This window comes from Colobus angolensis, unplaced genomic scaffold (genome assembly GCF_000951035.1).
Source record: "Colobus angolensis palliatus isolate OR3802 unplaced genomic scaffold, Cang.pa_1.0 Scaffold299, whole genome shotgun sequence".
NCBI lineage: Eukaryota > Metazoa > Chordata > Mammalia > Primates > Cercopithecidae > Colobus > Colobus angolensis.
The window spans coordinates 2149041-2173121 of NW_012116254.1; the positions used below are offsets into that span (position 1 = coordinate 2149041).

Sequence of the window (24081 nt, forward strand, 5' to 3'; positions counted from 1 at the left end):
ACTGGTGTGAGATGGTATCTCATTGTGGTTTTGATTTGCATTTCTCTAATGACCAGTGATGATGAGCTTTTTTTCATATGTTTGTTGGTCACATACATGTCTTCTTTTGAGAAGCATCTGTTCATATCCATCACCCACTTTTTGATGAGGTTGTTTGGTTTTTTCTTCTTAATTTGTTTAAGTTTCTTGTAGATTCTGGATATTAGCCCTTTGTCAGATGGATAGATTGCAAAAATTTTCTCCCATTCTGCAGGTTGCCTGTTCACTCTGTTGATAGTTTCTTTAGCTGCACAGAAGCTCTTTAGTTTAATTAGATCCCATTTGTCATTTCTGGCTTTTGTTGCCATTGCTTTTGGTGTTTTAGTCATGAAGTCTTTGCCCATGCATATGTCCTGAATGGTATAGCCTAGGTTTTTCTCTAGGGTTTTTGTGGTTTTAGGTCTTACATTTAAGTCTTTAATCCATCTTGAGTTAATTTTTGTATAAGGTATAAGGAAGGGGTCCAGGTTCAGTTTTCTGCATATGGCTAGCCAGTTTTCCCAACACCATTTATTAAATAGGGAATCCTTTCCCCATTTCTTGTTTTTGTCAGGTTTGTCAAAGGTGAGATGGTTGTAGATGTGTGGCATTATTTCTGAGTACTCTGTTCTGTTCTATTGGTCTATGTATCTGTTTTGGTACCAGTACCATGCTGTTTTGGTTACTGTAGCCTTGTAGTATAGTTTGAAGTCAGGTAGCGTGATGCTTCTAGTTTGTTCTTTTTGCTTAGGATTGTTTTGGCTACGTGGGCTCTTTTATGGTTCCATATGAAATTTAAAGTAGTTTTTTCCAATTCTGTGAAGAAAGCCAATAGTAGCTTGATGGGGATAGCATTAAATCTATAAATTACTTTGAGCAGTATGGCCATTTCATAATATTGATTCTTCCTATCCATGAGCATGAAATATTTTTCCACTTGTTTGTGTCCTCTCTTATTTCCTTGAGCAGTGGTTTGTAGTTCTCCTTGAAGAGGTCCTTCACATCCCTTGTAAGTTGTATTCCTAGATATTTTATTCTCTTTGTAGCAGTTGCGAATGGGAGTTCACTCATGATTTGGCTCTCTGTTTATCTATGATTGGTGTATAGGAATGCTTGTGATTTTTTCACATTGATTTTGTATCCTGAGACTTTGCTGAAGTTGCTGATCAGCTTAAGGAGATTTTGGGCTGAGACAATGGGGTTTTAAAAATATACAATCATGTCATCTGCAAACAGGGACAGTTTGACTTCCTCTCTTCCTATTTGAATATCCTTTATTTTTTTCTCCTGCCTGATTGCCCTGGCCAGAACTTCCACTACTATGTTGAATAGGAGTGGTGAGAGAGGGCATCCTTGTCTTGTGCCGGCTTTCAAAGGAAATGCTTCCCGTTTTTGCCCATTCATTATGATATTGGCTGTGGGTTTTTCGTAACTAGCTCTTAATATATTGAGATATATTCCATCAATACCTAGTTTATTGAGAGTTTTTAGCATGAAGGGGTGTTGAATTTTATTGAAGGCCTTTTCTGCATCTATTGAGATAATCACGTGGTTTTTGTCATTGGTTCTGTTTATGTGATGGATTACATTTATGATTTGTGTATGTTGAACCAACCTTGCATCCCGGGGATGAAGCCAACTTGATCATTGTAGATAAGCTTTTTGATGTGCTGCTGGATTCGGTTTGCCAGTATTTTATTGAGGATTTTTGATCGATGTTCATCAGGGATATTGGCTGGAAATTTTCTTTTTTTGTTTTGTATCTTCCAGGTTTTGGTATAAGGATGATGCTGGCTCAATAAAATGAGTTAGGGAGGATTCCCTGTTTTCCTATTGTTTGGAATAGTTTCAGAAGTAATGGTACCAGCTCCTCTTTGTACCTGTCATATAATTTAGCTGTGAATCCATCTGGTTCTGGGCTTTTTTTGTTGGTTGGTAGGCTATTAATAATTGCCTCAATTTCAGAACTTGTTATTGGTCTATTCGGGGATTTGACTTCTTCTTGCTTTAGTCTTGGGAGAGTGTATGTGTCCAGGAATTTATCCATTTCTTCTAGATTTTCTAGTTTATTTGTATAGAGGTGTTTATAGTATTATCTGATAGTAGTTTGTATTTCTGTGGGATCAGTGGTGATATCTTCTTTATCATTTTTTATTGTGTCTATTTGATTCTTCTCTCTTTTCTTCTTCATTAGTCTGGCTAGAAGTCTATCTATTTTGTTAATCTTTCCAAAAAATCAGCTTCCAGACTCATTAATTTTTTGAAGGGTTTTTCATGTCTCTATCTCCTTCAGTTCTGCTCTGATCTTCCTTATTTCTTGTCTTCTGTGAGCTTTTGCTCTTGCTTCTCTAGTTTTTTTAATTGTGACGTTAGGGTGTCGATTTTAGATCTTTCCCACTTTCTCCTGTGGGTATTTAATGCTATAAATTTCCCTTTAAACACTGCTTTATCTGTGTCCCAGATATTCTGGTATGTTGTGTCTTTCTTCTCATTGGTTAAAAAGAACTTATTTCTTTCTGCCTTAATTTCCTTATGTACCCAGTATTCATTCAGGAGCAGGTTGTTCAGTTTCCATGTAGTTGTGCAGTTTTGAGTGAGTTTCTTAATCCTGAGTTCTAATTTGACTGCACTGTGGTCTGAGAGACTGTTACGATTTCTGTTCTTTTGCATTTGCTGCGGAGGGTTTTACTTCCAATTATATGGTCAATTTTAGAATAAGTGTGATGTGGTATTGAGAAGAACGTATATTCTGTTGACTTGGGGTGGGGAGTTCTTTAGAAGTCTGCTTGGTCCAGAGCCAAGTTCAAGTCCTGAATATCCTTGTTAATTTACTGTCTCGTTGATCTGTCAAATATTGACAGTGGGGTGTTAATTTACTATTATTGTGTGGATAGAGACCTATAACATCTCTTTGTAGGTCTCACTTGCTTTATGAATATGGGTGCTCCTGTATTGGGTGCATATATTTAGGATATATATTTCAGATATAGATATATATTTAGGATATATATTTAGGATATATATTTAGGATATATAACTCATGGATAGTTAACTCTTCTTGTTGCATTGATCCCTTCACCATTATGTAATGCCTTTCTTTATCTTTTCTGATCTTTGTTGGTTTAAAGTCTGTTTTATCAGCGAATAGGATTGCAACCCCTGCTGTTTTTTGCTTTCCATTTGCTTGGTAGATCTTCCTCCATCCCTTTATTTTAAGCCTATGTGTGTCTTTGCATGTGAGATGAGTCTTCTGAATACAGCACACTAATGGGTCTTGACTCTGTATCCAATTTTCCAGTCTGTGTCTTCTAATTGGAACATTTAGCCAATTTACATTTAAGGTTAAGATCGTTATGAGTGAATCTGATCCTGTCATTATGATGTTAGCTGGTTATTTTGCCCATTAGTTGATGCAGTTTCTTCATAGTGTTGATGGTCTTTACAATTCGGTATTTTTTTGCAGTGGCTGGTCCCGGTTTTTCCTTTCCAGGTTTAGTGTTTCCTTTAGGAGCTTTGTAAGGTAGGCCTAGAGGTGACAAAATCTCTCAGCATTTGCTTGTCTGTAAAGGATTTTATTTCTGCTTCTCTTATGAAGCTTAGTTTGGCTGGATATGAAATTCTGGATTGAAAATTCTTTGCTTTAAGAATGTTGAATATTGGCCCCCACTCTCTTCTGGTTTGTAAGGTTTCTTCAGAGAGATCCACTGTTAGTCTGATGGGCTTCCCGTTGTGGGTAACCCGACCTTTCTCTCTGACTGCCCTTAACATTTTTTCCTTAATTTCAACCTTGGTCAAGCTGATGATTATGTGTCTTGGGGTTGTTCTTCTCAAGAAGTATCTTTGTGGCGTTCTCTGTAATTTCCTGAGTTTGAATGTTGGCCTGCCTTGCTAGGTTGGGGAAGTACTCCTGAATAATACCCTGAAGAATGTTTTCCAATTTGGTTCCATTCTCCCCATCACTTTCAGGTACACCAGTCAAACGTAGGTTTGGTCTTTTCACATAGTCCCATATTTCTTGGAGGCTTTGTTTGTTCCTTTTCATTCTTTTTCCTCTAATCTTGTCTTCACACTTTATTTCATTAAGTTGATCTTCAGTCTCTGATATCCTTTCTTCCACTTAATCAGTTTGGCTATTGATAACTTGTGTATGCTTCACAAAGTTCTTGTGCTGTGTTTTTCAGCTCCATCAGGTCATTTATGTTCTTCTCTAAGCTGGTTATTCTAGTTAGCAATTACTGTAACCTTTTTTCAAGGTTCTTAGGTTCCTTGCATTGGGTTAGAACATGCTTCTTTAGCTCAGAGGAGTTTGTCATTACCCACCTTCTGAAGCCTACTTCTGTCAGTTCATCAAACTCATTCTCCATCCAGTTGTGTTCCCTTGCTGGTGGGGAGTTGTGATCCTTTGGAGAAGAGGTGTTCCGGTTTTTGGAGTTTTCAGCGTTTTTGCGCTGATTTTTCCTCATCTTCATGGATTTATCTACTTTTGGTCTTTGATGTTGGTGACCTTCAGATGGGGTTTTTGTGTGGACATCTTTGTTGTTGGTGTTGATGCTATTCCTTTCTGTTTGTTAGTTTTCCTTCTAACAGCGAGGGCCCTCTCCAGCAGGTCTACTGGAGCTTGCTGGAGGTCCACTCCAGACCCTGTTTGCCTGGATATCACCAGTGGAAGCTGCAGAACAGCAAAGATTGCTGCTTGTTCCTTCCTCTGGATGCTTTGTCCCAGGGGGGCACCCATCAGATGCCAGCCGGAGTTCTCCTGTATGAGGTGTCTGCCGACCCCTGCTGGAAGGCATCTCCCAGTAAGGAGGCATGGGGGGTCAGGGACCCACTTTAGGAGGCAGTCTGTCCCTTAGCAGAGCTCAAGCGCTGTGCTAGGAGATCCACTGATCTCTTCAGAGCCGGCAGGCAGGAACATTTAAGTCTGCTGAAGCTGCACCCACAGCTGCCCCTTCCCCCTAGGTGCTTTGTCCCAGAGAGATGGAGTTTTATCTATAATCCCCTGACTGGACTGGGGCTGCTGCCTTTCTTTCAGAGATGCTCTGCCCAGGGAGGAGGAACCTAGAGGGCAGTCTGGCTACTGCAGATTTGTCGAGCTGCGGTGGGCTCCAGTGAGTTTGAACTTCCGGGTGGCTTTGTTTACACTGTGAGGGGAAAACCACCTGCTCAAGCCTCAATAATGGCAGATGCCTTCCCCCAACCAAGCTCGAGCGTCTCAGGCTAACTTCAGACTGCTGTGCTGGCAGCGAGAATTTCAAGCCAGTGGATCTTAGCTTGCTGGGCTTCATGGGGGTGGGGTCCACTAAGCTAGACCACTTGGCTCCCTGGCTTCAGTCCCCTTTCCAGGGGAGTGAATGGTTCTGTCTCGCTGGCATTCCATGTGCCACTGGGGTATGAAGAAAACTCCGGCAGTTAGCTTGGTGTCTGCCCAAACAACCAACCAATTTTGTGCTTGAAACCCAAGGCCCTGGTGGTGTAGGCACCCAAGGGAATCTCCCTATCTGTGGGTTGCAAAGACCATGGGAAAAGCGTAGTATCTGGGGCGGAATTCACTGTTCCTCAAGGCACAGTCCCTCACGGCTTCCCTTGATTAGAGGAGGGAGTTCTTCAACCATTTGTGCTTCCTGGGTAAGGCAATGCCCCACCCTGCTTCTGCTCATTAGGCTTCTGTAGCCTAAATGGGCTACACCCACTTTCTAACCAGTCCCAATGAGATGAGCCGGGTACCTCAGTTGGAAATGCAGAAATCACCTGCCTTCTGTATTGATCTCACTGAGAGCTGCAGACTGCAGCTCTATTTAGCCATCTTGCCAGTCACTGTCTTTGATAGTTTGCTTAGCACAGTTTCTTTAGCTGATTGTAACACAATTTGGTACGTGTTCTTTGTCTATTTGTTTCCTTTGATCATTACCTTTTTTTCTTGCAGTATCTTTGTAGAGTTCTTCTGATGGTTTCTGTTTGATTCTGGCTCGTATTTGGCTGAGATAAGCTCTTTCTTAACCAGCTATTTTGCAGAAAAAGGAAGGCGTGAAGGGCCAGCCTATAGTGTCATTGAGTAGCATCTCTCTAGTTTATAGGGATGTGCCTGACAACACACAAGGTTGTGTGTATGGATATGTGTATGTGTTGATTTAGCCTTTACCTTTTTCCAGGAAAAAAAAAAAAAAAGAGAGAGACTGGCAGTTGCCAAGACCAATTCATGTGGAACCTATCTTCTCTAACCTGCCTTCCTAACAGACAAACTTAAATAGAATTTTTAAGTTTCTCTTATTTATACCATGTCCCTTTTCTTAATGGAAGAGTCCAGTGATGCTTTGACAGGCAGCCCATTCACCTTAGACCAGTTGTCTCCACAAAAGACGGTGTTGGGTCTGCCCTCTTTGGCAAACTCTGTGCTCTGTGAGCTTTGCTTGGGGTCTTTGGCAGCAGACATCTTTCAGCATCTACCTGCTCTAGGTTGGAACTTTGCTGCTTTTGGCAGCCCTTCCTCAACAAAGGTGAGGTTTGCATTTCTGTTTCTTCTTCTTATTTTTGTCTTGGAGCAAATTCAAAAGGAAGTGAGTAGAGCTATCTTAACAACACTGTCTTAAAAGTAAAGCTCTTTCTAAAAGGTTGTGTATCCCAATTTTGCCTCCCCTAAATCTCTAGCACCTAATGCTATATCTGACAAAGAGAAAATGCTCAGTTAATGTTTGTTAATATTAATAACTAATAATAAAATGAATAAAAGAATGGACAAACAATTCTCAAATGCAATAATTGAGATATAACTGTATTTCAGGCCTGTCTTTAAAAGAACTTTAACAACAAATTCTCCTTGATCTTCCTTGCAACAGCATAATAAAGCATACTTCCCAGGGCTTGTCGTGGCTCTGACATCTCCTGCCTACTTTTTTCTCAACCTTTGTTACGTCTTCTCAGCATACTGTTCTCACTCACTATCTTTGCCAAGTCAGAGTACCTAGCACACAGGAAATAGTGAATTCTACAGGAAGACTCTATATAGTCGGTTTTTCTTTTCCTAGTCTGGTATCTAGCCTCAATTTTTATGAATGCATTTTGAATTTGTTTCTCTTTGGCTTGCTTCTAAAATTGGAAAAGCTCTATGTCTGCTTTGCCATAAATCTTCAGAAAATTAAAGGCTTAATGATGCTGTTCTACCCCTGTTTGGGTAAGGAATGGAAATAATCACATTACCCACAGCACCAGGCCTCTGAGCCCCCAAAGGTCTGGACTCTGTCCAGATGTGGCCAGGAAGGAAGGATCCTTTGGGAAATGGAACGTTGAAAGACATGAACATTTATTGTACCCCTCTTAAATTCCATGGGGGTCTTCATCATGGGTGTGGAAGAGTGGATGGCTTTCTCCAAGAAATGATCTGCATGGTTCAGTAAGCAGGGCTAGCAGAGTCCAGGTTTCTCTCTGGTTTCCATTTCAAAAGAAAGGGACCCTTTGACTTAAGGAAGCTACCCATAAGTCCCCCCAAAACAAAAAGTATGTCTCAGACTATTCTTATGCCTTCCACATGAAGATATGATAGGTTTTGAGAAGTATATGTGCTCATTTCTGATTTTCTTGAGTCTACAAGTAACACCAAAAACTTTGCTCTCTGCCCAAAATATTTCAGTGTCTAATCCCAAACAAGATTCTTCATTTCTTTTAGAGATCTTCAATGGATTCTTTTCTTTCTTTTCTTTCTTCACCTTGAGTTTCCAGACCTCTTCAAAATGCTCATGTCCTGTACTCTGTACCCTTCTCACTGCTGAGCTGAAGGCAGTTGGCTGCCCACACCTGCCCGTGCCTGTCTCCTCAGAGTGTTCATGCCTACCTGGATATCAACACTAAGATAGGTAGGACAGCAGGAAAGGGAAGGCCCAAGGGATGCATGCCTATAGTCTACATTAGTGTTCTCACCAGGAATACAATGACCAGTCATCTCTGCCCACAGCCAGGTACATCAGTGCTCTTTCTTCCAAACAAATACACATTGAGATTACACAGCCTACATAACCAGAGCAGAGCTGCCCTTACATGCCTGAAAACTCATGTCCACTGCCACCTTCCCCCTGCCCTGGGGGTCTGCGTGGGCTTTCATTAGGGGCACCAAGCATCTTGGCTTGCCAGGAACAGTCCCAATTAATGTCTGGTGTCCTGTCCAGAGAAACATTTGTCCCAGTCAAAAGTAATTTTTCCAATAGTAAATTATGTGTTCTCTCTAATTTAATGTTTAATTTTTAAAAAGCAGCATGAGTCAGAATGCTTCTGGTTATAACAAAAGTTCTTTTCTTCTTCCCAGTTTGTATATATATATACACACACACACACACACACACACACACACACACACATATTAGGACTCACTAAGAAAATGAGGCAGGCAGAGAGACTGAAGTCCAGGTACATAAAAGACCTGGGGCAGATGATTGATAAAGTTTAAAAAGTAAGTACTGGCAGAGTTGTCAGACGGGCTAAGAGAAGTTTTGTGTGAGGCTTGAGGGAGGAACCAATCTCCAAAACTAGGAGGACACAGGATTCCAGGATCAAGGGAGATGTTTTGCAATATTATAATCCCCAGGCCAGGTTTTGGAGGACAGGCATTTTATGTGTCTCTCTCCCCTCTCTCCTCCCTCTTTGTGCCTGTATATTCTAGCCAATAATGCGCCAGTGATTTTTCTCTGTTATTTCATTTATGGCAATGACTTCAGGTCTTGTGTCTGGTCATAATGGTGATCTATGTATGCCATCTACACTGGGCTCTACACTGGGCATGGCTAATGAATCCTATTTTATTTCTTAATTAAGAATTTGAAAGTGCCGCAAATTACTGCAATTAACATGGATTTTCTTCCTCATTTATTTACTTATTTAGATGCCTGAAATTGCACCCTTAGCTTAAACCAACCGCAGAGTTCAGAGCTTGTTAAAATATATAGCATTCATTAAAATATTTACTCTTCCCCAACAATAAGGGTTGCAATTTGCAAATGGTGGTGGTATCTATGTATACAAAATGCTTCCAAAAAATCTATTGAATTCAGTTTATCCAGCTTAGTAATTTAAAAAGTTGAATATATTGACAATGCTTTGTGCAACTGAAAAAGAACTTAGGATTTTCAAACTAGCCTGTTGTTATGTTGACTTCGACCAGGGAAATTGTTGTTTTCCCTTTCAAAGTTCATGAATACTATTAGTATCGCCACATTTTCAGGACTTCTGTGTCCATTGAAAGAGAAGAATAACAATTTGAGGGTGGTTGAATTTATCGGACTTATTTCAAAACAATGGTACTTTGAAAATTATTTAGCTTCAAATTTATCTCATAGTTTTCAAGATTCAAAAGTTTTCTTTCCTGGGTTCTTGTTTGGAGCTTTGGTTTTGATTTTTAACTGGTTTTCATGGAGACAGCTCAAGATAAAGTAGTTAAAATTAACCAAAAACACACTCCAAACTACAGCCAGCAGGAGTGTAAATGAATACAATCCTACCAGAAAGTGATTGGGGAATAGCATATCAAAAGCTTTAAAAAATGCATACCCATTGAAAGCCAGCTGTTCTACTTCAAGGAATTTATCCTTAGGAAAGAAGAATGTGTACCAATGTTTAAGTAAAATAATATTCATTGCAGCCCCGTTTATAATAGCAAAACAAAATAACCAAAATGTGCAGCAACAAAAGATTGAGTAAATTATCATACAGACATATTAAAATATGAAGCAGCTATTAAAAATTATGTGATTTGTATCAGTTATCTATGGCTGTTTTACACCAAAACTTAGCAGCTTAGAACAACAAATTTATTATCTCACAGTTTCTGAGGGTCTGGAATCTGGGCTTGACTTAACTCGATCCTCTGACTCAGCTCTCTCACAAGGCTACATTGAAGGTATTTGCTGGAGCTACAATCACCTCAAGGCTTAACATGGAGAGGATTCACTCTCAAGTTCATTCAAGTGATTATTGGCAGGATTCAGCTCCTCCTGGGCTGGTCTCCCTTAGCTCCTTGACACATGGGCATTTCTGTAGGGCAGGCAGTTTGTGACATGGCAGTTGGCTCCATTGCACAAAGCAAGCCACAGAATAAGAGAGGGTGAGCAAGAAGATAGAATCTTTTTGTAACCTAATCTCAGAAATGATATCCCAACAATCCTGCAATATTCTATTTGTTAGATGTAAGTCAGAGGTTCAGCCCACACTCAAGTGGAGGGGATCACACAGTTACACAATGGTGAGAACACAAGGGGGTGGTGATCAAAGGGAATCGTCTTAGAACCTGTCTACCACAGAGTTGAAGTTTATTTGCTGGCAAAGAATATTAATTAATATTTTATTCAATGAAAGAAAAGGTCACAAAACACCATGGACAATAGGATCCCTGTTTTGTAAACTAAAACCAATAGAAAATATATATGCATACATACATAAATATTCCTGAAACACTGGGTTAACAGTAGTTGTATCTAGATGGTGGGATAACAGATGAGTTTTATGTCCTATTCTCTAATTTTTATTTTCTTTTTTTTTTGTAAGAGGAATATGTGTTGTTTATAATTTTTAAAAGAGTAAATATTATTACATTTTCAAAAAGCAGTTTAAACCCTAAAGGCTTCTTGATTCTGACCTCCACTCTCTTTACAGGATTGTTTCTTGCCTACTACTTGCAGTCAACTAAGTAGAGGTTCATAAGACCTTTATAGAACCACTGATACCACTGTGACCAAGGAAACTGTGAGTATGTTCTAGAACTTGTTTCTTTGTGTCTTCAAAACAGCTGCTATTAGCAATAATTAAACCATAAAAAAACTGAAATTATTTTTCCCTCTGGGATGATTATAACCATATGGGAGCTGTGATGAGAGGTGGGTCCTGTGAGGAGCTCCTCCTTAAGTCTTCCCCACTCCATTCCGGTTGCTTCCAGACAAGTGGTAACAATAATCACATGCCCATCTCCTCTTAAAAATTTAAAAGGGATAGGTTCTATTTATATGTCAAAAATAGATGAACAGATCTGACACTGCTGAACATAATTGCAAATTTGATAATGGAGGGAATGGGTGAGAGAAAAGATAAAGCCATTAATAGCCTCCATATTTCATTAGTTTTCTTGCCTCATGCCATCAGGGGGGTCTGAGTTGGGATGCCACTGATTTGGGGTTGGAATGATTTCCCCAGCAATGTAAAGTTTATCTTAAGGTCACTTGCTAATAGAAACTACTGTTTTGCCGGGCATCGATTTATTGGTTGTTTGACAAGCAGACCAGCTGTTCTATACCTACATAGAGCACAAAGAAAGCTGCTCAAGATGGATGTGCTGGCATCAGTGGGAGAGGAGGGTAACAGCCTCAAAGATAGCAGAGAATTAGGATTAGGTCTGAAATACTGGTGGATCTCTTTTCATTGGGATCTATAATAGAATAGCTGTTGTAATAGATAACATTAAACTTTGGTGGCTTAACAAAACGGATCATTTTTCACTCATATAATAGCCAAAAGAGTTTTTGTCCAAGCGATGGTCTGTGGTTTGTCCATCTTCTAGGTCTGTGGTTTCTCCATTTTCTAGGGCCTCTGAGTTGCATGTTTGGTCCTCTGTATCTAGCTGGGTTGATTGGGAAGGAAAAAATGAAGATGACACCCCCACTTCCTACCCACGTTGGCCTAAAATTGGCACACATCACTTTCATTCATACCTCACTGGTGAAAACTAATCATATGGGCCTCTCCTTGATGAAAGAGGCCTTGAGGTAGTCTCTGGCTGGTAGTTACTTCCCCACAATTCCACCATGCAGAAGGGTAGCACACACCGTGGGCGCCGTCAGGAAAGATCATAGCATTAGAACCTTCTTGCTGAGGAAATTTTTACTGGCATTCATATATACCTCACAGAGCAGGGATTAGTTAACTTATCAACGACTCTTTGAATGATCAATTATTCTTCCCTATATGGAGGAACTTCTAATGCCAGCTATATATGCCCTTCTCATGGTTAAAGCAATAAGCCACTGGCAACAAGGTCCTACAGATTCTAGGTTTCAAGGTTGTTCTCCACTGGAAGTGGTAGGTGTGCCTGCCAGTGCTGGAAGTCAGCAGAACTCACTGGGGTCTCAAGATACTAACTTTCAATCAATCAATCAATTAATCAATCTCTCTCTCTGCTTTGGTTTTTTTATTTCTTGGCTGGTTGGCTGTTTTTTTCTTTTTTTGAGTGTGTGTATATGTGTAATGACAATAATAAGGTATGCCTCTTGGGCTTGTTGTAAAGTCCTAAGGAGATAATTCAAGAAAGAGTACAATACATATTATCTCAACACATGGGTGGCTTTTCCAGCAAGTAGCCACATATGTAAATAAGCCCAGAAGTGCCTTACCAACACTACTGCAATTGCTGATTCTTATAATATTATTAATAGGCTACTATTATAATGATTAGCACTACAGCCAAAGAGAAAATCATAACATCTCTTCTATAGTGCTTCAGCATTTATTTACTTGATTCTCTTGACAACCTTGTATAGTGAAAAGGAGACTCGCTGTGATCACATCTATTTCATAGATGAAAGAACTGGCCCTCAGGGAGGTAAGGGAGCAAAGAAGTAGCATTGGCAGAGGCTAAGGGCAGGGCAGGGCAGGGCAGGTCATCCTGATACTGACTTAGAAGGATTCCAGCAACTTTCAGCAGGTACTGGTGGTCAAAAGAGTAGAGTTTATGGTCAGCCATGGAAGTGGCTGAAGAACAGGTAAGAAATCTTATTTCAACAGAACTGAGGAAAGGGTAAGAACTTCGTGGGGAAAAGGGCATTCTGTGTTACAGTAAGCAGGTGTACTACAGTTTTGCGTCATCTGGCCCATGAATGTCGTTGGCTCAAGCCCAAGTCTGATCCTGGTGCAGGAAATGAAGATGCACCTGAGTAGCAAGGGTTAAAAACATTTAAGGGGCTGAGAAGGCAAAACCATCTGCTCACTCCAGGGGAAATGCTCTCACATTACATCAGGGCTGACCTCAGTGTTCATTCTAACTGAATGGTATCCACACTCAGCAAGGAAGGTACAAAGACTGATTTGTTCCCACCCTTTAGTCCCCAAGTTCTCACTCCCTCGGGTCAGTGGTGAGCCAGCACTGCATAAGGATAGTTCTTCCTGTTTGTCCAGATGGACAAGACGAACTCCCCAACCACTTCCACTTTTCCACACATCCAGGCTGCAAAGCCTAAAGGAAATAGTATTTTTAAAAAAGATTTCCTGCATCTTCTAGTAGACTGTGAAGATGTTGCACTGGGCCAACCATACTTGTAGACAAAAATGGTTTTGATTATCCTACACAGTTCGATTCAAGTGAGAAACATCATTGCCTTTCTGTAAGTCCTTTCTACATGCAAATATCAGCAAGAACATTCGTAATAATGCCTCATGATTCTTATAGGGCTTCACATTTTACGTAACTCTTAACCTATACTAAATCTCTTGAATTTCACAATGATACTTATAATCCCAACACCTCGAGAGGCTGAGGCCAGCAGATCATTTGAGGTGAGGAGTTCAAGACTAGCCTTTCCAACATGGGGAAAACCTGTCTCTACTTAAAATACAAAAATTATCTAGTTGTGATGGTGTGTTCCTGTGGTCTTAGCTATTTGGGAGGCCGAGGCATGGGAATTGCTTGAATCCAGGAGGCGGACATTGCAGTGAGCCAAGATCATACCACTACACTCCCGCCTGGGCGACAGAGCAAGACTCTGTCTCAAAAGAAGAAAAAAACAAAAACAAAAAACAAACAAACAAAAAAAAAAAATACTACTTGGGAGAGAATTATTAATACTCTTCTTAAAGGTGAAGAAATTGACATTCAAAGAGTTTAAGTGCCTTACATTAAGTCACAAAGAGAGAGTCCGAAATGGGACCCAGGGCATATAAATCCCAGCTGTCCCCAGCCCATCATCATGATAATTCTACCCTAAACAGAAGACCTTTGCATCTCACAACACTGGAAGTCTGACAGAAAGGAGTGTCACAAAGGGTAGAAAAAGCTGGGGGAGAAATAATCTGAATTTCACATTTTGTCTCAGACCATCTAGAAATTATTGTTTTTAACTCTTTAACTTGCCATTTTGAACTGTTCAAAGCATCTCTCATCTTTATCTCATTTGATCAGCTCAGCAATCCTGTGATATAGGCAAAGCAGACCTGACAGGTGAGGAAACTGAAACCCAGAGAGATTAGGGGACTTGCACAAGAATAGACGGGCATTTGGTGACTGATTCAAAGCTGGAACCTAGATCTTTGAGGGCAGTAGCCCTCAGAATAGGAATGAGATGGGAGAGAAGTATGTGTTGAATGAGGTAGGAGGGAAGCATTTTATTAAAAGATTAATCAAAATTCATTTCAAAGCCAAAGGGCCAAGAACAGTCCAAAGAAATTTGAAAAAGACTATGAAGAAGATGAATTTACACTGCAGACATCAAAGCACAGGATAAAATTGTGCAAGAGAAGTATAGGGATAGAGAGACCAGTAGAATAAACTAGAAAGTCTAGAAAAAGACCCAGACATTTTGGAAAACCATTACATAATGGGGTGATTACAACTAAGTAGGGAAGGAACGGACTGTTTGATACACAGTGTCACAGAAATTGGCTCTTCATATTGGAAAATTAACAGAGCTCAATTTCCTATGCAAAATAACACAAAATATTGCAAATAAATTCCAGATAGATTAAAAGTTAAAGTAAAAAATTATCTTTTAAACTATTCAAAGACTGTTCAGGAAGATAGTTTTATAATATCTGATTAAGAAAAATTTTTAAGAACACAAAAGTAAAGAAAAAGATCAATAAATTTGACTATGTTAAAATTTAAGACCAAATTTATAGTCTTGTAGGAACAACGTCACCGTAAACAAAACTAAAAGACAGGTGAGAGATTTGGAGGAGAAGTTTGCAATGCATGTGACCTAAGCAGGTTTAATCTCTGAAAATACGTGTATATGGGACAGGGAGTCAGATGGGGACAACTATAAGTAAAAGACAAACAGCCCAACAGAAAAACAAAATATAAAAGTAAACAGTTCGCAGAAATGGAAATCAAAATGGTCTATAAAAATATGAAAAGATGCCCTACCTCATTAATAATCAGGGAAATGCCCATTAAAAAGCACATAGATAGCATTTTACACCTATTCAACTGTCAAAAATTAAAAGGTTCAGCAATGCCAAGTTTTTATGGGAAATGGGTACTGCCATCCTAGAGGAAGTGCAAATTGTTTTTATCTCTTTAGAAGGCAATTTAGAAATACCTTGTAAAAGTAAGAATATACATACCCTATGACAACTAGTTTTATGTCTAAATATAATCCCTAGAAAAATTCTTACTCCCGTGTGTAATAGGACAGGTAAGAGGATGTTTATTATTGCATTATTTACAATATTGAAAATTGGAAAACAATTTAAATGTTCATCCATAGAGCAATGGGAAAACACTGTACAGGCACAGCAGTGAGTTCCCGTGAGCTAGACGCAGGCACCAAGAAGGATGATCTTGAAAAAATCTAAGGTCTGTGTAAAAAATCAAACCACATTAATATACCATTTACACACATATTTAAAACATATAAAACAATGTTATCAATCAAATATGGATTCAGACATATGCATAATAAAAGCATAAAAACACAGAATGCATGCAAGTTCAAGAGAATGCTTTTTTGGAAGAAGGAGTAGAATAGGCTCACAGAGAGGATAAAAAGGATGCGATTGTACCTATAGTGTTTTATTTCTTTAATTACAAATAAAAATAAAAATAAATCAGAGAAATATTAGCATAATAATATTCTGGGCAGTGGATATTGAGAGTTTAATATGGTAAACAATTCAGAAAAGGAGAAAAGGAAAAGAAAAAGCTCCTCACCAGCAGTCTCACTTTCCTCTGGTGGAAATGAGAAGGCAGTGGGGAGCAGGAGGCTGCAGGAGAGCAGAGCTGACAGCTTTGAAAATTACTTGGCTGTGGATGTCTGCTCATGCACACACCCACACCAAGATAGTTCCACACACGATAGTAGTGGGATCATTTGTGGAAAGAGCACTGCTGAGCAAGGTCACCACGGACTACTGGGGGCCCAGCCAGTACCAGCTCTGCCGGGGCATTCCAGGAGTAGGAATGGGGTTTAGAATAACAAATGGCTTAAATACGGTAGGAACATGTTTCTCTCAACTTAAAGGAAGTCCAGAGGTAGGCGGTAAGGGGCTAGGATGGTGGCTATGCCACATCCCCAGGACTCAAGCTCTTTCCACCTTTCTGTTCTGCCATTCCTAGTCACATGGGTTCCATCTCCAAAGTGACCTTAAGATCTGAGGTGACCACTGCAACTCCAAGCCATCCTGGTGAGACACAAGAAGAAGTGACGGTGAGGAGGGCAAAATGGTCCCTACTGGCTGACTACACCCCTCTAAAACTTCTTTCCTGGAGCCCCTTAACTTGCATGGACATTTTTGGATCATCCCTAATGCCAAAGGAGGCTAGGAAATTGTATTAGTTTTTTTTCACACTGCTATAAAGACATACTGGAGACTGCGTAATTTATAAACAAAGGAGGTTTAATTGACTCACAGTTCCGCATGGCTGGTGAGGCCTCAGGAAACTTACAATCATGGTGGAAGGGGAAGCAGGTATGTTGTACATGGCAGCAAGTGAGAGAGAGCGTGTGTCAGTGCAGGGAAAACTACCATTTATAAAACCATCAGATCTCATGAGAATTCACTATCATAAAAACAGCATGGGAGAAACTGCCCCCGTAATCCAATCACTTCCCTCACTCCACATGTAGGGATTACAATTCAAGATTAGATTTGGGTGGGGACACAGAGCCAAGCCATATCAGAAATGTTTTCTTTAATTCAATCAGCAATGTACCTAGCTAAAAAGTTAGCTATTGCTAAGTAAAAAGGGAGAATGGCTAGTTGGTTCGCAGCTAATAATGGCTACCAGGGTTGGTGACTAATTGTGTGCCCACGGACAAGGGCTTTCTTCCTCTAAACATTGCTTTCCTGTCCATGCAAAAAAGAGGATAGGTGAGGTGCTGCTTTCCTCAATAGAGCCAATCATCTTTTCTCACCTTGTTCATTGCTTCAAACTTTAATCAAACTTCAATTTGAGACAATTATCTTGAAGCCTTTGTCTACTCATTCTCTCTCCCTGACTGCAGGGATTTGGGTCTTTGAAACTTTTTTCTCCCTGCATAGTTTTGGTTCTATATCTGTGTTGCACACTCACCTCTCTTTGGGAATTACAACTTCTCTTCCAGGTTTGCCAACTGCTAGAAACACCCAGATTTTAACTTTCCAACTCACTTCTTCCAAGAAGCTCCCCCTGGTATGATGCCACCTCCTCTGAGACCACTTCATCCCACTGTCCATTGTCAAGAGCATTTTTTTCACTGAGAGAATCAAAACTTTTGTTGAAGACAGACCTTATACCATCTGGCCTAGTGATTTGCAACTTGTTTTTTAGAGCCCTTTCTGCAAGTAAAAGCATATATGAAACCCCAAGATAATGGATAAAATGAATAAAATGTAGAATGGGATGGGGCAGAGGAACCCCAAGTCATTTCAGAACATAGTTAGAAAAGATAGTATCTTGCCCTCATTTTATGAATAAAGACATTGCTTCCCAAAGATAGAATTCAATTGTTCATGTTTTATAGCTCATAATAGCAACACCAATAATAACAACAGCATTAGCTAACACTTACCCTCTGTGTGAAATACTGGTGTGAGTGTTTTATGTATATTAATGAAACTTTGTGATAACCCAAAGTTGCATAGGTAGTCAATGAAAGACCCAGGATTTGAATGAGGCATTCTGACTCGAGAGACTGTGCCAGAAACCACTATTCTATAAGCATTTAAGCCACATGGCCTGAATAATTCTAGTCCTCTAACTCCTAGGCCAAAATTACCTTCTTTGATTCGCTTTATACTAGTTTTTTAGTTATGGATTCTGAACATGTTTCTTTAAATGTTTTTCTGTGACTTATATTTATTTTTTCGCTGCATACATTAGGCATTTAGTGAAGACTTATGATAAAATATTTGAGTTCCATTGGCAAGGAACAACTGCTTTTCACTTGAAACTTTCATGAGATTTGACCTGGCTCATGAAGGCCATTGCGTAAAGACTAAATAGAAACATCAAGCCACATCCTTAATCACCTAAATGGAAGACTACATTCCTGCCAAATCAGGTCTGCAAAGAGGAAAGGCAAGCATCTTGGGCAATGTTCTGTGCATGGTCATCTTTTAAGTCAAGTCCTGGCAGGGTAGAAAGTAGTTGTACCTTGTTAGTGTCCTGTACTTCTTTCTCCAGAGTGGTGGTATAGGAAGGGTGATCCAGGGACCAGGAAGACAAGAATTGGGTGACTGTTTGCAAAGCCCAATTTTTCCATGTCCACCTTTCTATCTGGACAGTTGAACTCTACAGGGGAAATCACAAATTCCCCAAATTAGTGCCTACTGTACATTCATGGTCCCTTCCTCAACTCAGGTTATTCTTCCTCATGTCCATAGTCACTCACCATCAACTCTGACAAGAAACAAGAAGTGCTGCTGCTGCTTCTCTGTTATCAGCAACACCATCCACCCTTGTGATCAAACCAAAACTTGGTAGTCATCTTTTATTTTTTTCTCACTCTGTCACCCAGGCTGGAGTGCAGTGTTGCAATCTCAACTCATGGCAACCTCCACCTCCTGGGTTCAAGTGATTCTCCTGCCTCAGCCTCCCAAGTAGCTGGGACCACAGGCATATGCCACCATGCCCAGCAAATTTTTTTTTTTTTTTGAGACGGAGTCTCGCTCTGTCACCCAGGCTGGAGTGCAGTGGCCGGATCTCAGCTCACTGCAAGCTCCGCCTGCAAATTTTTTTTTTTAGTAGAGACAGGGTCTCACCATGTTGGCCAGGCTGATCTCAAACTCCTGACCTCAGGTTGATCCGCCTGCCTCAGCCTCCCAAAGTGCTGGGATTACAGGCGTGAGCCACTGCGCCCAGCCTGGTAGTCATCTTTGACTCCTCTTTCTCCCTCCACACCATCATTGAGACAGTCACTATGCCCTGCTCTTCCTATCTCCTTCACCTCTCTTCAGTCTGTCTACTCCCCTCTGTTAGTCTACACTTTGTTTCAAGCCAGCACCTTCTAGCTCATTCTTGGTATAAGGAAGCCTTATACACACACCCTTTCTTAATGGATCTCCATAATATAAGTTTTGGGATAGAGTCAAAACTCATAAAGCCGGGCGCGGTGGCTCAAGCCTGTAATCCCAGCACTTTGGGAGGCCGAGACGGGCGGATCACGAGGTCAGGAGATCGAGACCATCCTGGCTAACATGGTGAAACCCTGTCTCTACTAAAAAATACAAAAGAAAAACTAGCCGGGTGAGGTGGCAGGCGCCTGTAGTCCCAGCTACTCGGGAGGCTGAGGCAGGAAAATGGTGTAAACCCGGGAGGTGGAACTTGCAGTGAGCTGAGATCTGTCCACTGCACTCCAGCCCAGGCGACAGAGCGAGACTCCATCTCAAAAAAAAAAAAAAAAAAAAAAAACTCATTAAATAGAAAGCCAGGTTGTTCAGTGTCTGGCCACTGCTTTCCTCCCAGCTTCATATTTCCTCACTGAGATCCTGGATCCCCTAAATTGTGGATCTCTGCATATGCTGCATCCTGTCTGATTCTCTCTCTCTTGTCCCTACCTCTCAGTCAATATTTGGCAAATGCATGAGTGAATTTGGATGCAGGAGGAGAAGAAAGAAAGGACAGTGGAAGGAGGGATAAAAGTAACAATAACAACAACAAAAAAAAAACCTGGGCATGTGGATGGAGAAAGAAAGTTTGTCCAAAGCAGAAAAATAGGAAATAAAAACAAAACCAAAACAAGCAAACAAACAAAACACAATGGCTGGGGCCTCAAAGCCTTGTTTATAAGATCCTGGTGGCATATTTCTATTTTAAATTAAACTCTAGGACATAAATTTCACTTGACTCGTCCTCAGTCAGCACTATAGACCTCAAAATGCCACCCAGCCACCTGGTGATCCTACAAAGCAAGGTGAGGGGTTGAGCCTTGAGGACAGATCAGAGGAGTGGTGATTAAATCCAAGACTGAGTCTTGCTTCAACCTTGGGATTATATCAATGTGCATTTCTACTGAGACAGGGTCCTCTTGCCTTCTTACTGAAGTGAGTCATTGCCTGTGTTAGCCCCCTTCTTCCCTAGTCGTCTCCGTGACACCCTGGGAAAAGTATACTTACTGATAACTTGCCTCCATTTTTTGAGGGATTTAGGTCACTTAATATGTAATGGCACTTAAGAGAAGCCAGTTAAATTTGGGGCTGAACTGGTTAAATAATTAGTATCTGCAATGTAGCAGCCCAGAGCACAGAGAAAAGACTGGAAAGAACACGGAATGCCTATGCCATGAGACAAAGTGCTGCTATTCCAGCATCTTGACACATCCCAGCTCCCAGGTCTGACCTGCTTGCTGAAATTTTGAAGACCACCCAAAGGCACTTTAGCAATTCGTGTGAGCAAAGGCCTCATGAAGCTCCGTGTGGCAACACCAGTTTGCTGGGGGCAATTCTTCATGCCTATTAATGTGATAATCTGTTTTCAAACCAGACAGTTTAAGTGAGAAAGAAGAATGAGAAGAGATGATTCCCATTACCAACAGCAACTTGATCCCTAATAGTAGTGGCAAATGTGAACAATTCTTAACACACTTAATTTCATTCAGTGCTCACAACCCTCCTATGAAAGAAGTATTATCCTTATACAAAAGGGTCTGAAATTCAGAGAAGCAACATTTCCAAATGTGATGGTTAATATTAGGTGTCAACTTGATTGGATTGAAGGATAGCTGGTAAAGTATTGTTCCTGGGTGTGTCTGTGAGGATGTTGCCAGAGGAGATTGACATCTGAGTCAGTGGACTGGGAGAGGAAGGCCCACTGTCAGTGTGGGTGGGCACCATCCAATTGGCTGCCAGAGTAGCTAGAACAAAGCAAGCAGAAAAAGGTAGGATAACCTTGGCTGGGTGCAGTGGCTCACTCCTGTAATCCCAACACTTTGGGAGGCTGAGGCAGGCGAATCACTTGAGGTCAGGAGTTTGAGGCCAGCCTGGCAAACATGGTGAAACCCTATCTTTAGCAAAAACACAAAAATTAGCCAGGCATGGTGGCAGGTGCCTGTAAACCCAGCTACTCCAGAGGCTGAGGCAGGAGAATTGCTTGAACCCAGGAGGTAGAGGTTGCAGTGAGCCGAGATTGCGCCACTGCACTACAGCCTGGGCGACAAGAGCAAGACTCCGTCTCAAAAAAGAGAAAAACAAAGGAAGGTGGGATAACTGCTTGATGGGTCTTCTGGCTGCCTTCTTTCTCCCATGCTGGAGACTTCTTCCTACTCCTTCTGCCCTTGGACATTAGACTCCAGGTTCTTTGGCTTATGGACTCTGGAACTGGCACTAGTGACTTGCCAGAGGCTCTCAGGCCTTTGGTCACAGACTGAAGTCTGCACTGTCAGGTTCCCTGGATTAAGGCTTTCTGACTCAGACTGAGCCACTACCAGCTTCTCTCTTCCCCAGCTAGCAGATAGCCTATTGTGTGACTTTGCCTTGTAATAGTGTGAAGCCCATTCTCTCTAATAAACTCCCATATATATGGGAGTGTCTATATGTGTAAATATAAATACACACACACTAGCTGATGACAGAGGCAGAAAGTGATTGCTGGACTTCTTAGTTCCCAATTTGGCTCTTTCCTCACTATACTGCTTCATGGACTCTTGCAAGCATGAACCTGATAGCCACAGTCATTCAACAGTTAATTCAACAACTGTGTATTGATCCCCTCCCAGGCACCAGGCACTGTCTTAGGCCAGTGAGGATACAGCAGGTTCAGAATAGAAAACGTTTCTTATCCTGTGTGGCGGTCATATTCTATTGAAGAGACAGACATACAATCTTTCAAGCAGAGGGCAATACACCCTATGTCCTATGCAAAATAATAAAACAAGGCAAGGGAAACAGAGAGCAGTGGGGCAAGAGAATAGATTTTGTTTTTCAAAGGTGGCCAGACAAAGCCTCTCTGTTGACACCTGGCTTTGAGCTTTCCAACAAAATCCATTCCAACCTTGATGTATGCCTTGCTTGTACCCACAGTGCAGCAGGAGGCTGACAATGAGCACATTAGAGACAAAGAACAACCAGTAGGCATGGTGTTCCCATTGAGAAGGGAGGATTCAAAAGTAAGCCCCAAAACTGCCACAGTCTTGCCATGGGGCAATTTCACAAGTAGAATGGGGTGGCCACTAACTAGCTTGGCAAGCAGAGAGGATTTTTTTCGTGACGAATCTGTCCCCAGCAAAAATGGCCCAATGACTTAGGAGCTTAAGGAAGCTGTCCTTGCTATCTGATTCTGCCTATGAATGCCTTCTGAATACCTTCTATCAGAAATATAATAGCTGGATAATTGCAGGAGGAGAGTAAGGGGAAAGCCTTTAGACATGCTTCAAGATTTCATTGAAAATGTTTCGTTCATAGACTTAGGAGTTTATGCTTCTGGGAAAGCCACTAAAAGTAAAATAAGAGGAAGACTCTGATCATGCCTTAGAAACAATATGGAAGTTTATTCCCATCTAAGGACCAGAAAAAAAAAACTTTAAAAACAGAAAGTGACAAATATAACCTATTTCATAACTATAATGCAATATATCTTTACATTGTGTAGTGTAAGTGTTTAAAAAAGATTTAGCAATCAAATAAATCAACAACAAAGAAAACAATTTCCCAGGTACATACTTCCCGGGAACATATTTCTGTATTTTACTACTGAAATCACCCCCAGAAGAGTTATGTGAGGCTGAGAGCTCAAGAAGAAACACCTGACAGTGTCAGTGCCTGAAGCTGGGAAATAAGAATGCAGAACAGACAGGGAAGGGCAGCAAGAAGCTGCCAGATGCCCGGAGCCAGGAAGTTTTGTGCCCAGGGTGACAGGAAGCAGCCTGGTTTGTTGGTGTCGCTTGCCGTTTGCTGCAACGCCGTAAGTTCTATGATAGATGAAATTGGCAGGAATCAAGCAAGAAGTTCACACTCCCTCTGTATCTTCACCTCTCGCTCCCATCTCCACTTCTGCTCCTGGAGAGTCTCAGATCTGCTCTGAAGTTAACCTCCATCTCAGCTCAGGATTCATCTCCTCCTGTCTCCTAATTAGGCTCCTTCTCCCTCAGCTGGTCTCTCCCTTTCAATTAGAGTCTTCCTCCCATTTTAAGGGAAAGAAAAAAAAGAGAGAACTTTCCTTGGTCCTGCTTTCCCCTCCAAGCTGGCATTCCATCTCTCCACTTTCCTTAATTGCCAGATTGTAAAGAAAGGTTTCCACACTCACTGTCTCTCCTTCCTCCTCTCCACCTTCTTTAACACCCACAGTCAGCTTTCTGTTCCCACAACTCCACAGAAACTTCTCTAACTGCTGAGAAGTTAGAGAATGTGACAACTTGTTCAAGCCTTCAGCCTTGGCAGTTCTGTCACTGTAACCATTATTGGACCCAGCCCCTTAAAAGTTTTGCCTCATTTGGCCTGCATGACTCTGTCCCCCTTGTCTTCTCTAACGCCTTCTCGTCTTCTTCCCAGTCCCAAACACCAACACCACCACCTTAATTTTTCGCTGGTGGAGAAGAGACGAGAATCAGCAAACTCACCGGTTGGTTTCGGGTCACACACCTTTGAGACTCTGATGGCAATTTTAGAGTCTCCCCAAAATGTCATTTTATTGATACATATTCATATACACACATATGTATATACATATGTAAACATTATTTCAAAAGGTCCCTAAATTAAGAAGAGCCTCTGTCACAGAAAATAGCTGTTTTTACAAAATGTGACTATGATATCATGTGGCCGATCCATACTACACTTAAACCACACATTTCTGGTGAGTCCTTGACTTTCAGAGGTGCTATATTAGAATAAAACATTTTATCAGAAGGCTGATCCCAGGATTCTTATGCAGTTTTCACACCCTAAAGGCTGTATGATCTTGGGCAATTC

The 24081-nt window shown here is 41.0% G+C and overlaps 1 protein-coding gene across 1 annotated transcript in view; it reads left to right on the forward strand.

Moving 5' to 3' along the window:
* SLC14A2 (solute carrier family 14 (urea transporter), member 2) overlaps positions 1-24081 on the forward strand; it is a 459240-nt gene that overhangs the window by 255143 nt on the left and 180016 nt on the right. The window contains exon 2 of the mRNA XM_011949331.1: positions 10651-10740. The gene's annotated coding sequence lies outside the window, so the exon portion shown is untranslated. The remainder of the gene's footprint in view (positions 1-10650; positions 10741-24081) is intronic.